General features: G+C 43.9%; 1 protein-coding gene across 2 annotated transcripts in view; it reads right to left on the reverse strand.

Annotated features, from left to right (window-relative positions):
• The window catches only part of ca8 (carbonic anhydrase VIII), a 108,781-nt gene that overhangs the window by 14,837 nt on the left and 77,429 nt on the right, over window positions 1-16,515 (reverse strand). The gene's annotated exons all lie outside the window — the stretch shown is intronic.

Here is a 16,515-nt window from a genome sequence, read left to right on the forward strand (position 1 = left end):
ACCCTTGAAATGCCATTTTCATAAAGATGGCTGCGGTCAATTTCATGCATTTTTGGCTGAAAATGTTGCCCTTAAACCAATGAGGGTTACATGTGCAAAAAATGTCATATATGCTATAAGGGGAACTTAGACATTACATAGCATGTACACATGGTCTGAATATAAGGACAGTTACTGAAAGGTGATAAATTTCAGGTTACAGGTTTCTATTTTGCTGTATTAAGTTTGTAGAGAACACTGAGCTACCTAGCATTATGGTAGCCGATCTAGAGAATAAATATGAACCTGTAGCAAACACTTTAATAGAGGCAGTTTGCATTCAAGAGCATGAGAAGAAATTTAGAGAATGAGAGCAAGCGGCTAAGCTGGAGTAGGTTAGACATGAAGATTAGTACAAGTGAAGAGCCTGAAGAGCCATTTGAAACCCATGCTTGGCTGAGTCTATGGCTCAGCCAAATTGCTCTGGGAGGATCGTGCAGGAGTCACTGTGCAGGCAGGAGTCAGCAAGATCCGTGTATACAGTCCAAAGATAAGGGCAACTAAGGCACCTTAAAAAATGAAGCAAAAGGGTTTGTAAAGAGCAAAACATGAAGAGCAGAAAGAGAAACTAAAGTTTCAAATAACGTCCATGGATTGACCTGGGTGTGATCTGGAAAATATTGTTAGAAGGATGTGGTGACCAGTGTTTCCCACAGAATTGAATTCCAATTGTGGTGGTTTGCAGAATTAACTTGAATGGAACAGTTTTTTACAAATGAGCACAGCGTGGTCATGATGCTAACCAGATTTAAGCACAATTTAGTACAACCTGGAAAATCATTGTGTGGTGATCAATGTTGATATTGTGGTATGCCGCTACAAATAAGTCAATGTATGGGAAACACTGGGTGACCCCATGGGTGGTGGCACCAATCCAGGGAAAGAGGGGTGAGGGAGAACCAGGGACGAGGTCCCTGGCTGGGGAAGAGACACGGGCACGAACGTGGTTCACGCCGGTGGAAGATGATGGGGAAAGGGGAAAGGTAGCGACCCGGTCGCTACAGGGGAGGGGGAGGAGGTTGCACAGCACCCTGGGTCTGCAAAGAGAAAAGAGGGGAGTCTTGATTAGCTGGAATAGAGAAAAGAGACCGCAGTAGTGGAAGGCAAGGTAGAGGGCTGCACGCGGGCACCCATAACTTGCTGGGTTGACAAAGCATGTTGCGCGGACAAAGGGAGAGACGCCGGAGGAGCTCTGCACTGCAGCGCAGGTGCTCTGTTAATTGGCTATAGCAGGAGGGAAAGAGAAAAGGATTGAGTATCTGCTCAACACTCTGAGGAGAAGTTTCAGGAGAAAATCGGGAAAGTGTTGGCCTTGATTTGAAATTGTTTAAGAATGTAGGTTTCATTTTAGCCAACACCTATCAAGCAATTCAAAATGAGCAAATTACATTTAGCCACAATGTACAATGGAGACCATAGTAGTCTAGTAGTTGTAGGCTGTTGCTTACACTATGCTTTGATGATACAGGCCTAACACCCTAGGATAGAGCATATAATTACATAGAGTTGTGATAATTGACTTTGAGTAATCCAGGGACAGCAATAGCGCCAATTTAGCAATATGAGGCTATGGAAACCAGGAAGTAATTAAAATACTGTAGCTGTAGCAAGAGAAGTGGTGAGCAACACATTATTAGAGAGGATTCCAAGTAACAGCTGAGCTACACGCTGGTGTAGGTGCTTACATGGTCAGCTAGGAGTGTAACAGAGCAAAGCTACACGCAGATGTAGGTGCTCCCTTGGTCAGCTAGGGAAGGCTTTAATATGCTGGCACTCTCAACACAGAGGAAGGCGAAAAAACTCCCAAACACTTTAAAGGAGAAAAAATTCCTACACCCAATGCGACCGAAAAGTTGTTACAAACAGCTCTAATACAAAGCAACACAAACTACCTCCCTCCAGTAGTTTCCCCACGCATGAAGGTCTGCTTGAGACAAGAGAGCAACTGGTTGTCACTGCGAGCGGAGTAACACCGATGCTGTAACTTCGGCAGGTAAACTGCAAATAAATAACCCTGACTCATTGAAGAAGGAGGGGTGGCAAATTCCATCACGCTCCTCCTGAACTTCCGTTTGTAAAACGACCAGAGCCCATCTACGGAGAGCCTGGCCACTCCGTATTAAGTCCCATTGTACCGATTTTTGGTTGCAGTTCCACCAAATTTCCACTGGGGGCGATCGCCATGAGTGCAGAATGAATGGGAGTCAATGGAGCTAGACGGCAAAATTTGTCTCTTTCACCTGATTGTCGTTGACAAATCTCAGATTTGATTGTAGTTTGTATAACTTCAACATTGGTTATAGGTCAAAAGTTGAATGAACGAGTACTTATGTCCTTTTGTTTTCTTACAGGTTGGGTCGTTGTTGCCCATAACACGCTAGCATTGTGCTAATGAGTGACGTCATTGACACTTTTGAAAGGCTTTTTAGAACAATTAAGTGACTTTAAAAAATATAATACTCAACCAAGTGTATTTTCTTTGCCTCCCCTTTCGAATACAATATTCAAATGACTTGAAAAAAAATTATATCCCGAGAAAAGTGGATTTTGAGGGGTATACTGTAGCTCCATAGACCTCCATGCATTCTGCACCCGTGGACGAGCGCCCTCATGTGGAACCACAGAGAACTGCAACCAGTTCAGAAACCGGAAGTTTTCCGAGAGTGGCAGTTCTCGCTCAGTCCGGTGGGGTTATTTATAAACATAAATAAATAAGTAGAGTTGCAAATCTTCAGGAGTCTAATTGCTGAAGGGTAGAAGCTGTTGTTGAAGCGCGTTGTTCCTGTCTTCAGAGATCTATAGCGTCTTCCAGAGGGCAGAAGTTGGAAGAGATCATGGCTCGGATGTGAGGCGTCCCAGATGATCTTGGTTGCTTGGTTCAAGCTGCGTTCAGCATACAGAGAGTGGACTAGTGATGTTGGAGGCTTTGGTGAAAAATCTCTCTAATTTCCTCTTGGTGCGACTGTCAGAGCTCCCATACCAGACGGTGATTGAAGATGTGATGATTCTTTCAATGATGGCTTTGTAGAAGAGCACCAAAAACTTTTTCAGTTGTCTTAGGAAATTAAGTCTCTGATTTGCCTTTTTGATAAGGTGGGTGGTGTTAATGTCCCATTTCAAATTATGGCTGATATGTGAGCCAAAAAAAAAATTAAAGGAGTCAGTCAAGGTTATAAGCTGTTCACATATAATAGATGGGGCTTTGGTGTTAGGCCACCTTCTCATGTCCACAACCATTTCTTTGGTTTTTGAGGTGTAAGATGGAGCTTATTTTCAGTACACCAGTCCGTAGCCCATTTCACCTCCTTGTCAAAGTCAAAGTCAAAGTCAGCTTTATTGTCAATTTCTTCACATGTTCCAGACATACAAAGAGATCGAAATTACGTTTCTCACTATCCCACGGTGAAGACAAGACATATTTTACCAATTTAGGTCCACAGACAAACATAACATTCAAGTAAACAAAAAAGTAAGTAAATAAGTAAATAAAAAAAGTAAGTAAATAAGTAAATAAGAGGGCACATATAATAATGAAAAAAATAAGAGCAGCAAAATGTGGTTGAAATTGTGCATAGACAGTCAATAAAAATACTAGTGCAAATTCAGGCCAATAAAAGGCTTGGGTAGTTCTGTTTGACCTAAGTAAGAAGAAAGTGGCATAGTGGTGCAAGTTATGTAAGAGCAGCAGAAGTGTTGTGTTTTCAGGACAACAACACCAGTTGTAAAGTGTACAAGTGTGCAAGTGTGCAAGTGGAGTAGTGCAGGCGGCCATTTTGGGTCCAATGTCCAGGATGTTATGTAGCTGAGGGTGGAGGGGGGAGAGGAGGGAGAGAGTTCAGCATCCTTACGGCTTGGTGTATGAAGCTGTTGGTGAGTCTGGTAGTGCGGGAGCGCAGGCTTCTGTACCTCTTCCCAGAGGGCAGTAGATCAAACAGATTGTGAGCGGGGTGACTTGCATCACTCACAATTTTGGTCGCCTTGCGGGTGAGGTGGGTGGTGTAAATGTCCTTCAGGGAGGGGAGTGAAGCACCAATAATCCTTCCAGCTGTGTTCACTATGCGCTGCAGGGCTTTCCTGTTGTATTCAGTGCAGCTTCCGCCCCACACAGCGATACAGCTGGAGAGGATGCTCTCGATGGTGCCTCGGTAGAATGTGGTCATGATGGCTGGTGGAGCACTTGCTCGCCTGAGTTTCCGCAGGAAGTACAGGCGGCGCTGAGCTCTCTTCGCCAGTGATGCAGTGTTGGTGGTCCAGGAGAGGTCTTCACTGATGTGCACCCCCAGGAATTTGGTGCTGCTCGCTCTCTCCACCACAGCACCGTCGATGGTCAGTGGCAGGTGTTGGGTGTGACCTCTCCGGAAGTCAACAACAATCTCTTTGGTCTTGCTGACGTTCAGCAGGAGGTTGTTGTCCCTGCACCACGTGGTCAGATGGTCGACCTCCAACCTGTATTGAGTCTCGTCGCCCTTGGTGATGAGACCCACCAGAGTTGTGTCGTCAGCAAATTTCACTATGTGATTGTTGCTGTAGGTTGCAGTGCAGTCATGCGTCAGCAGGGTGAAGAGCAGCGGACTGAGCACGCAGCCTTGGGGGGCCCCTGTGCTCAGTGTGATGCTGCTTGAGGTATTGTTGCCAACACGTACTACTTGGGGCCTCTGACAGAGGAAGTCCAGTAGCCAGTTGCAGAGGTAGGTACTGAGTCCCAGTTTGTCAAGTTTGCAGATGAGTTGTTGTGGTATTATGGTGTTGAATGCAGAACTGAAGTCTATAAACAGCAATCTCACATATGAGTCTCTTTTTTCCAGGTGGGTGAGGGCTGGGTGGAGGGCAGAGCAGATTGCATCCTCTGTAGACCGCTTGGCTCGGTATGCAAACTGGAAGGGGTCCAGGGTGGGGGGGAGAATGGCTTTGATATGTGACATGACAAGCCGCTCAAAGCACTTCATGATGATGGGTGTCAGTGCCACAGGGCGGTAGTCATTGAAGCAGGATGGAGCAGTTTTCTTCGGCACAGGTATGATGGTGGCAGCTTTGAAACATGATGGGACGATGGCTTGCTTCAGGGAAGTGTTAAAGATGTCTGTGAAGACATCCTTAAGCTCCCCTGCACAGTCCTTCAGCGCACGACCTGGGATGTTGTCTGGACCTGTTGCCTTACGGGTGTTGATAGCAGCAAGTGTCCTCTTCACGCTGTCGGCAGAGAGGCACAGGGGCTGCTCATGTAGAGGGGGATGGGTCTTCTGTGGGCAGGTGCTGTTTTGTGCGTCAAAGCGAGCAAAGAAGCGGTTCAGGTTGTTGAGCAGAGGGATGTTGCTCTCACAGCTCTGTGGCGCGGGCTTGTAGTCCGTGAGGGCCTGAATGCCCTGCCATAGGCTTTGTGAGTTCCTGCTGTCTTTGAAGTGGGTGGTTATCTTGTGAGTGTATTCCTTTTTTGCTTCCTTGATGCCACGGGACAGGTTGGCTCTCGCTGTTTTCATGCCAGCTTCATCCCCAGCTCTGTAGGCTTTGTCTGTGGTACTGGGACTCATCATTGTCACTAATGAGGCCGATGATGGTGGTGTCATCTGCATACTTCAATACTTTGACAGAGTGATGTGAGATCTCATGTCATTAGTGTAGATGGAGAACAGAAGAGGAGATAACACACAGCCTTGTGGCGCTCCAGTGTTGAGGGTCAGAGGACATGATGTATTGTTAACCTTGACTGATTGAATTCTATTCCTCAGGAAGTCCAATATCCAGTGACACAGAGCTGAGTTGATGGTTCATGGCTTGTAACCTAGAGAAGAGGATGAGTGGATCAATGGTGTTAATGGCAGAGCTAAAGTCGATGAACATCATGCGTGCATATAGGTGTTGCTTGACTCCAGGTGTTGCAGTATAGAGTGAACTCCTAGGTTGATGGCATCTTCCACAGATCTGTTAGACTGGTAAGCAAATTGGTAGGGATCCTTCAGCGGTGATACTGTGGTTTGCAGATGGGAGAGTAGCACACGTTCAAACACCTTCATACTGTAGCCACTGAAGTGAGGGCAACGGGCCTGAAGTCGTTGAGCCCAGTTGTTTTTGTTGTCTTCGGGACCGGTTGATGGTAGATGATTTAAAACACTGTGGAACTACACACTGCTGCAAAGTGTTGAAAATGTCAGTGAAGACAGGTGCCAGTTGATCTGCACAGTGTCTGAAAACAGCTGGGGAAAGCTGATCTGGTCCTGCTGCTTTCCTGGCCTTCTGTTTTTTAAAAAGTTTGCACACCTCTGCCTCCTGGATGACAAAGGGAGGAGTGGGGGAGGTGGGAGGAGGGGAAGACTGCCGGTGACTGATTGTCCTCAAACCGGGCATAAAATGCATTGAGTCTATCAGGAAGCTCAGGGTCCTCATCTGGTGGTGAAGTAGGCCCTCTATTGAAATCTCCTTCAGACTTTTCCAGGCTGACCTGTGGTTGTTGATGGCCAGTTGATGCTCCAGTTTCAGTGCATAATCAGCTTTAGCTTTTCTGATAGCAGAACGAAGTTCATACTTGGCAGTCTTATACTCCTCCTTGTCTCCTTTCTTAAATGCAGAACTTTTTTTCCCTGCAAAGTGCAGCAACCTCTTTGGTGTACCAGGGTTTACCATTGCCTTATGACTTGATGCATTTGGTCCCAATGCAGTCATCAACACAAAACCCGGGCGTATGACATCACAGCCTTTGTGTACTTGTCTAGGCTGACACACACCATAGGGTAGCCTACACACAATTTAACCTTACAGCAATGCCTAAGCAATGGCTAGCTACCAATGCTAAAGAGGAAACATTCTGCTCATGGTCAGGAGGACCAGTCGAGCACTCCTTTAAATGTGGCAACCTTCACTGACCAGCTGGGTTTATTGAAAACGGATATTTTTGGGGAAAATCGAGTCAGCGGTCGGATCATTGAGGACTAAAATATCTTCGGTGCGTGAATAATTGACCTCCTCTACCAGTGCTCTACGAGCTACATTGGACTAGGGCTGTACGTTAACTTTTTTTGCAAGTAGCACTGGTGCTACAGGGGTTAAGTTTTGTAGCACCAGCCACAAATTCTGTAGCATCGATATAAAACCTTAGCCTGACGAGCCCACAAGCCAACGGAGAGTTGCTAGACTAGCCCTGGCAGCAAATGTAATTTGTGGCCGCTAGGGGCGCGTCTAGATTTCTAGGCTAATAAAACCTCTAAAATCTCTAAAAACAATCACAAATAGGGCAGTTCATCACAGTTCATCAATTGTGGTTGGGATCTAGGCCTACTCCAACTGGATTGATAAAAGCTCATGTAGTTGCAAACATCTCACCTGGCTACATTGTTTTTGAGATGAACAAAAGCTATCAGCATGATATGTTATTTGGTTGTTGTGTTTTTGTAAAAACAAAAAAACAATCCCTGACAGTTCCATGCAGTTAGACTTTTCAATGGGTATCAGGAAGACGGGTCATGCCATTGATCTTTTTGTTATTTTTTCTTATTCATGCATTGGAAGTCAGTTCGTTTATTTTTGAATAAGTAGAAGATATGCTGAAGATTTTATTCCACTAAGATTTAATTCACGTTTAGTTTATATTTCTAAGATTTTAGATTAGAGTAACCCTACATTCAACCTTATTGTCATTGCACGAGTGAAATACCGTAATTACATCTAACCAGTGGTGCAAATGAGTAGGCTAACTGACATGTCAAACAGTGCACCCATGAAATGCATCCCTAGACTGTTCCATACACATAGGCTACAGTATGTAGCTTACTAAAGATAGCTGAAGGTCTGTGGCTAACGCTGTTGTAATTAAAGTGTCGTGAAGGTTTTTTCGGAACCGATCTTGTATAGGTTATTAAGCACTACTAAGCGAGACTGTTGCGCATGAAGTGGGCTCATATTTGACAGATAGAAGCGAATGTCCCGGTGGACTTTTTTCTTCTAAGTTTTAGATCTGAATGGTGTTGTTTGGATACTAAGTTGTTCGTTTAAAACTGAACTAAAAATGCAAAGGCGATTGCCACAAACTTCTACCTCTGCTTGCCTAATCTAATCCCCTCAGCCCGGCCCGGTCGGAAGATACTTTCGCTTTAGGCTAAACATAGCGATCACTTGTTCGATTCGCGAGGATAATTTGCAAGGTGTTTTTTGATTTGGAGTTGGATTGTTTGGATACTAGGCCTACAAACAAGTAGACATACTTTTTAATCGCGTAGACTGCAACTAAGTTGAAATCAAAGTAGCCTACATCAATTCCCCGCTCACAGAAGTAGTCTATACGCACTTCAAACAAACAAACAAGCGTTTCACCGGGAGCCTACACCGGGCACGTAACGAAAAGCTCCGTTCGCGATGCGCAAAAACAGAAGACTGTCTATTTTTTTTTTTTTTTTACGTAGCCTACGCGCCTCTATCACATCTGGTGTAGCCAGTTGCACTGATCACAGTAGAAGGTAATTGATGTAGCCTCCCTGTCAGTCTCACACGCATGCATTGTATTGCCATAAGCAAAACTGTATACTGTAGCACCAGTGCTACGTTGGTAAATCATCCATCGCACAAACTATTTTTTTTGTAGCATGTGTGACATATATGTCGCACTGTACAGCCCTGCATTGGACTCACACGCAAGCCGGTTGGTCGACATTGAGAACACTGCTGTTTTCTGAGAAGATTCTGTACGGGACCTGCAGACTACTGTCACTACCCTGACCGGTGAGGTGTCGTCCTTGAAAGCTAAATGTGAGGAGCTAGAAAGTAGATCTAGACGGAATAACATTAGGGTGATTGGCTTGAAAGAGGGCATAGAGGGTCCTCAAGCAGCTAGCTGGCTAACTAAATGGCTGTATGATACTTTGGATCTCGGCTTTGAACCACCCATCGATTGTGCCCACAGAGCCTTACATCCTAAACTGAAGAGTGACTAGGCACCACGTCCAGTGATTATACGGTTGCTTTATCAGAGGGACAGGGCCGTTCTCTTTCGCAAAGCCAGGGATATGGGCGACTCATTGCAACACGATGGCAGACGGGTGCATATTTTCCCCGACCTCACGGCCGCTCAATCTAAGAAACGCAAGGAATTTTCTGATGACAAACGCCTGCTGCGTAGGAACTCTGCGGTCAAGGCATATGGGTTTTTCTACCCGGGCCATCTACCCTGAACAGCGAGCAGCACAGATTCGAGAACCCAGCCGCAGCTGAACGCTTTATTCGACAGCATTTGATTCAAGAAAACTCCTCCGAGCTGAACAACAATGTCGCTTCTACTAATGACCGTGCAGATGTAGACTCTGTGTCATGACTGGTCAGGGTATGTCAGGTTTGGCAGCTAGCCTAATTTATAATTTATATGAAGATGAGGAAATGCTGACTCTTTAACTCCTGTGGACGATCTGGCACTTTATCAGGCACTTTATATAATATGCCAGTAGTTTTGGCCTGTATATATGCACCCAACAGGAATAATGACAATTTTTTTCAGAAGCTCTTTTTAGCTATTCCTGATTTCCAATCCCATTTTCTCATATTGGGTGGTGGGTTGAATACTTCCTTGGACCGATCTTCTACCAGACCCATTCGTGACTCAAAATCAGTTCATGTGACAAAATCCTTTATGGAGGAATATGGAGTTAGCGATCCTTGGCGGTTCCTGTATCCTCAAACCAGAAAGTTTTCTCTCCAGTACATCACTCTCTCACGTATTGACAGGGGTATCAGGCATAGTAACTGATCCATTAGAATTAAAGCATTTACAGACTTCACCAGACTTCAGCATTTACAGACTACCCCTTCACCCAAGGGTAGGCTATACAATTTCAACAGCAACAAAGCCAAGTCGGCGTCCGTTTTGCAGTCTTCTTAGAAACTACAATCTGACTACATTTTGAGGCGCAATTGGATACTTCCGCTGAGTCACATCCGGATTTATCTGGTTCGGGTTCAGAGAGTTGCATATTTGTTTTTTCTGCGGAGAAGTGATAGAGGGAGATGAAGCACCCACCAAACAACCCAGAATGTGTTGTAGAACCATCAGAAAGACTCTCAACCTGCATAATTAAGGTCATTTTTGCTAAAATTATTGCATAGGGCTTCTTTAAGGTAATCTGTTCTATGCAATTTGGAAAGTCCCCTGGACCTGATGGACTGCCAATAGAATTTTACAAAAAAAATTCTGCACAAATTGTGCCCCTTTTATTAAACATGTTCAGCGAATCCTTATTGTCTGGCGCACTGCCCCCCTCTCTCCAACAAGCCTCTATCTCCTTGATATTGAAGAAGAATAAAGATCCAGACTATTGCTCCTCGCCATTTACCGCCCCATATCATTACTGAATGCAGACACTAAGATTCTTGCTAAGGCCCTGTCTCTTAGATTGGAGTCTGCTCTCCCCTCCATTATACACCCAGATCAAACTGGATTTATCAAAAACAGACACTCATTTTTTAATATACGGTGCCTCTTTAATATAATTTATGATAACAACAACTCTCAGTGTCCTGAGGTAGTTGTGTCTATGGACGCAGAGAAAGCTTTCGACAGAGTTGAGTGGGGCTATCTCTTCACTTCCCTTTCTAGATTTGGCTTTGGTGAGGGCTTTCTTGCCTGGGTGCGGCTTCTCTACTCTTCTCCTCTGGCCGCAGTACATACAAATAATAATTTCTCTGACTGCTTTCCCCTCTGCAGGGGTACCAGACAGGGCTGTCCCCTTTCCCCTCTACTTTTTGCTGTGGCAATTGAACCGTTGCCCAGATAGCAATTTCCTTTGGGCCGAATCCACATAAAAGCCTTTTGATCCGCCTGTAGCGGACATACGGTATCTGAGTGTGAGCCAGATCTGCACCTGATAGAGGCTTCAGCTCTGCTAGCAATGTTGTTTTATCACCGGTTTACAGATTTGTCCCAGGTCCGATTTCCGCAACTCAACTGTAAGTCAGAGAAATACAAAACACTGATTTGGCCCAAACCTGGATTACGGATATGAGCCGAAAGACCATTTTTTCACAGCAGACCCAGGTGGTAGGCCTAATGACATTAATTAAGGTGCTGATTCTGCTAAATTGACTGTCCTTTCCCTACTTCATTGTCAACTGGCTGCTAAAGGGAAAAAAAGGTATTTTGGAATGGCATAAATTTAGAAACCATGGGGGTGCACTATGTTCCCATGGCCACTTCATTTCTACATAAGGCTGGAAAAGAAGATATAGTTGGCTCAATATTGATCATATGTTCGTTTCATTATTTTTATTATTACCTAGCAGTGGTAAAAGTAGTCAATTGTTGTTTGTGTCAGATCTAACAGTGCTATGAGACAACCCCATATTCTTGCCACGCATGCAGAAGTCCAAGCAGTAATGTTAATCAAGGATCTTTGGTTTGCTATCAATCTTTTGACATGATTAGACAGCCTGCGGTTGGACTAGGAGGCAGTCCAACTTTTCAAGGTAGGCTATCTGCTTTTTATCTCTGTTGGTTTATTCAGAGACAACAACAAGCAGCCGAGCGATTGATAACTTTACTGTAAGGTTATATGCTATTATTTTCCAGCAATATACTAGCTTATTAGCTGAGCAAAACAGCCATCACAATAACTATTTTGGAAAAACAGTGATGATGCTAACAGGATCACTGATGATAAAAAAACAAGTGTAATTATGACTTAGTCTATTTTCAAAAAGGAATATATGGCTAATGTTTATTTTGTGTTTCAGATTGACCATGAAGATGACTGAGGAAGACAGCCTGAATATCGATGGGAACAGTGGAATTAACATGACTTAAACTTTGTCTGGGATTGCACTTCTACAGCCAGGTTGTTGATATAAATAAAAAATAATAAGACACTTTTTTTGTTTTTTTCCCCCCTCTATTGTGTTTGTAGCCAAGCTTATGTTTATTAGTTGAGCTGTTGGGAAAATGTTACGAACTTTAACCTGGGTGAACCTATAGGTCTAACGAACCTGTTAGCAAATGTGTAGCAAACAGATTTTTCAGGATAATTAATTACCAATCACATTTCACATGTCAAATAAAGCCGGTTGATATCTGATAAACGGGTCCGTATACCACACACAATAAGCGGACCCGTATTGCATATGATCAGCAGATGTGGAACACGTCAGTAACACAGACTACCCTACGGAACTGGGCCAGTCTGGTGCCCTTATTGGCACCAGATCCGTCAAACGGATCCAGACCAATTTTGGACCGATGTGCGTTTGGACGCCGGATCAGGTCCATTATGCAGATCCGTGCCGGACGTTGTGGTAGGTGTGGCCCAGTTCCATCCCAGTGAATTTTTGCTATCTGGGTGGCCATTGCACTCCGTAACCTGACGGCTTTTAAGGGTTATCACCCGCTATGCCGTACAACAGAAAGTGTCATTATATGCGGACGATCTCCTCTTATATATATATATCTAACCCAATGGAGTCTATGCCACATATTCTTGGGATCTTAAGGCGAGGCACTACAGGTGAATAGGCTAAAATGTTTAAATAATAGACATCACTTCCTCAGTTGATTACTTTAACAAGTATGAACAAAAAATGCATTACAAGTTTTTGAAATTCGAATGTTTAAGTACAGTATGCAAATGAGGCATTATCTCATTATGTGCGATTTTGCATATCGGTAGATAGATCTGAACAAATGATAAAGCCAGGTACAAAATTCTTTTTTCATTTTGTTTACACACAAGATGAAAATAAAATTACAGAGGGATTTCAGGATATCTGCTTTCATTCGATTTTTGCTATATTTTTTTTATTAAAATGTCACTAAATCAGGCCAGGAATAATTTATTAACAAATCCCTCTGTAAATATCTTCAGAATACTGCTAAGCGAATAACTGGAAAGTTTGGTGTACATAGGTGCTACATAGGCTGTTTCTACTGGAAAATGAGACAAACTCAATTTGAGAAAACAGCCTTGGAACCCAGCCAATGAGGTTCCGTTCTCAGCCTAGACTCGCCTTTGAAGTTTCGCAATCGGTTACAGAGACAAAGGAAGTGTCCATATTTGGATTGCAGAATGTCATGCAGGAAGAACAGAACTTTCCAACGGTACTACACGTGATATGTTTTGTATCAGGGTCGCGAGTAGACAAAATGTAATGAAATAAACACCTAAATGTGTAAATCGGACTTTGTTGTTGTAGTAGTGTGAAAGAATACATGCTAAGGTAGCAAATTAGCCCAAAATCTCGCAATTGACCAGTGCATAAAAAAATTATGTTTTCACCTGCTGTGTCTCACCTTAACACGTTTTGGGGCTATATCAGGATATAAACTCAATCTTGACAAAAGCAAACTCTTTTCTGTCAACCAAACTACCTCCTTGAGCTCACTGTCTCAGTTCCCCTTTAAAGTGGCAACAGATGGTTTTAAATACCTGGGCGTAGCAATCTCTCAAAGGTTCAATAACGTCCTCAAGATTAACTTTGAAGCACTACTTTTGCGTGTTAAAGATGACCTAGGCCTAAATCGCTGGTCATTACTGCCCTTATCGTTAGCTGGTAGAATAAATTCAGTGAAGATGAATGTCCTTCCCAAATTTCTCTATCTATTTCAGTGTATTCCAGTGTTTATTCTTAAATCTTTCTTCAACCGCTTAGACATGGCAATATCTCAGTTCATTTGGAACAAAAATGTCCCAAGGCTACGCAAGACAGTCCTGCAAAAATCTAAAAAAGATGGAGGGATGGCTTTACCCAACTTCTTATTTTATTATTGGGCAGCTAACCTGCAGATAGTCATGTATTGGATGCGTACAGATCCGGAAAATTCCCCTGCTTAGTGTCTGATGGAAGCCTTCTCAAGTGCACTTGCCACTCTATATGCACTAGTCACCTGCTCCCCTCTACTAAAGAACTCTAACCGTGGAAATAATATACTTGTCACATCTACATATATGCGTATTTGGAATCAGTTCTGTAAATATTTAGGAGTCAAGACACCATCTCTCTATATGCCACTTAGCGACAACCCCCTCTATGGAGCACGGTGCTTTCAGGTTGTGGTGCCAGTAGGGCCTACTGTAGGCACAGTAAGAGACTTGTTTGTAGAGGGCGTCTTTGCTACATTCGAACAGCTAGTTGAGAAATTTGAGCTTCCCCGTAATTATTTTTTCAAGTACTTACAAGTACGACACTTTTATAGAAAGATACAGATTTTACTATTATCCCCGTAGATATTCCTCCTGATAGGATTTTGAAGTTGCCCCTCTTAATGAGGGGGCTGGTATCCACACTGTATGGAGTCATACTATCAGTGTTGGGAGTAACGCGTTACAAAAGTTATGCAATTACTGTAATATATTGCTGTTTGCGGTAACGCGGTAATGTAAGGCATTACAATAAAAAAGTGGGTAATATTTTACTTGGTACAAACTAGTAACGCGTGTTATTATACGGCTCTTCACATTGCTAGTAGAACGCTCCATTTACTTGAATGGGATTTTCCAACGTTCAGTAAAATACAGTAGCCTACAGTAAAATATTTTCATCTAATTACCGCTGCAAACATATAATTACCGCTGTCAATGGCAACGGGTTTTGTGCTGCTGATTTAAGTTTTTCATATCACTCCACAAGTAGTCCGGTCACTTCTTGCATTGGAACTTCATTCAAAAGTGAAAGCAGGCGGTTGGTCAGCTGTGGTCTAAAGAATGTTTGATTCAAGTTTAGCATGTGTTGCGAACTATTTGTTTCTCAGCAAAAGCCACGACGAAACGGTAACAAATAAATGTAAAGAGACATATCGTGGAGTTTATTTTTTCATTTTGGTAAGTAGCCGTATAATCAGCGGGATAATGTATAGAACGCCGGTCATTATGGGGAAAATAAGTCCCTTCAGGGCGAAGCAAGACCCCTCCGCTAACGCGTCGGGGTCCGGTTCGCCCTGTTGGGACTTATTTTCCCAATAATTACCAGCGTTCTATACATTATTCCTTACTTACAATGCATTTTAACCCAAAATTAAGTGCTGTTTTGTTTTGATACCTATTCGCAAACACCATCGCAACAACAACAGAGGAGAAAAAATCCGCGCAAAATAGTAGAACGTTATCTCCTGGTACTGGTTGAAGATGACTGTGGCTGCACTTTGCGTATAGGGCACCAAAGGATACAAGGATACAAGGAAGTTTATTGTCACATGCAAATAGTTACTGGAAGTAAGAAATGCAGTGAAATTATGTCTGGTGTCAGCCTATTTGTGCATTAATGGGGGGGTGGGGTAAAAAGTGCAGTAGAAGAGGGGTTTAGTAGATTAAGTGGCAAGGGCTGCATAAAAAAGGTGGGGGAGGATTGGGATTGGGTGGGGGGCACCAACAAGGAGCACCCAAGAGCAACAGGGGCAAGGAAAAACTCCCTTACCAAGGAAGAAACCTTGGGCAGATCCACGGCTCAAGGGGCTAACCCAACTGCCAGGGGTCTTGGTGTGTGTGTTGGGGGGATGACAGGGGAGATGGGATAGTGTGCTGTATATGTGGGGAGAGGGCAGTGTGCAATATGTGTGTTGGAGAAGCTTCCTCATGAGACAATGTGCTGTGTATTGGGGGGGGGGGGGGGGGCAGTGTGCTGTAAGTATGTTGGGGATGTGTGTTGGAGAAGCTTCCTGATGAAATAATGTGCTGTGTATGTAGGGGGGGGGGGGGGGGGGGGGGGGGGGGGGCAGGGACTTAATATTGCAAGCAGAGTACTGTATGTAATGTATGTGAGTGATGACAGTGAAGATGTGTGTGTGGGCGGGAGGGGAGTGGAGCAGTGACTGTGTGTGTGTGTGTGTGGGTAGGTGGGGGCAGTGTGCTGTAAGTATGTAGAGGATGTGTGTTGGAGAAGATCCTGAAGACAATGTGCTGTGTATGTGGGGGGGGGGGCAGTGTGCAGCAAGTATGTAGAGGAGGCTTACTGTAGCAAGCAGTGTGCTGTATGTATGTGAAGTGATGACAGTGATGATGTAAGTGTGTGTGTTGGGGGGGGGGGCAGGGACTTACTATTGCAAGCAGAGTACTGTATGTAATGTATGTGAGTGATGACAGTGAAGATGTGTGTGTGGGCGGGAGGGGAGTGGAGCAGTGACTGTGTGTGTGTGTGTGTAGTGTGTGTGTGGGTAGGTGGGGGCAGTGTGCTGTAAGTATGTAGAGGATGTGTGTTGGAGAAGATCCTGAAGACAATGTGCTGTGTATGTGTGTGTGTGGGGGGGGGGGGGGGGGGCGGGGGTCTTGTATATATATAACACTTATATATATAAATACAGCGCAACAATAGAGCTGCAAAAGCTAAGGGGAAGAGATTTTAGATCCTCAATGCACTACGAAACAAAACCCCTTAATTTCATCCCTTATAAATGCCTTACTTTTGACCTTAAAACTATTCTATACTTAAGTGGTTTTTAAGTAGAAATGTGTATACTATAGATTAAGGTCGATTAATGAAAAAAAGCCTACTGAATTGACCCCTTACTTTCTTCCCCTCTTAATT

Source organism: Alosa sapidissima, chromosome 1 (genome assembly GCF_018492685.1).
Source record: "Alosa sapidissima isolate fAloSap1 chromosome 1, fAloSap1.pri, whole genome shotgun sequence".
In the NCBI taxonomy this organism is placed as follows: domain Eukaryota; kingdom Metazoa; phylum Chordata; class Actinopteri; order Clupeiformes; family Clupeidae; genus Alosa; species Alosa sapidissima.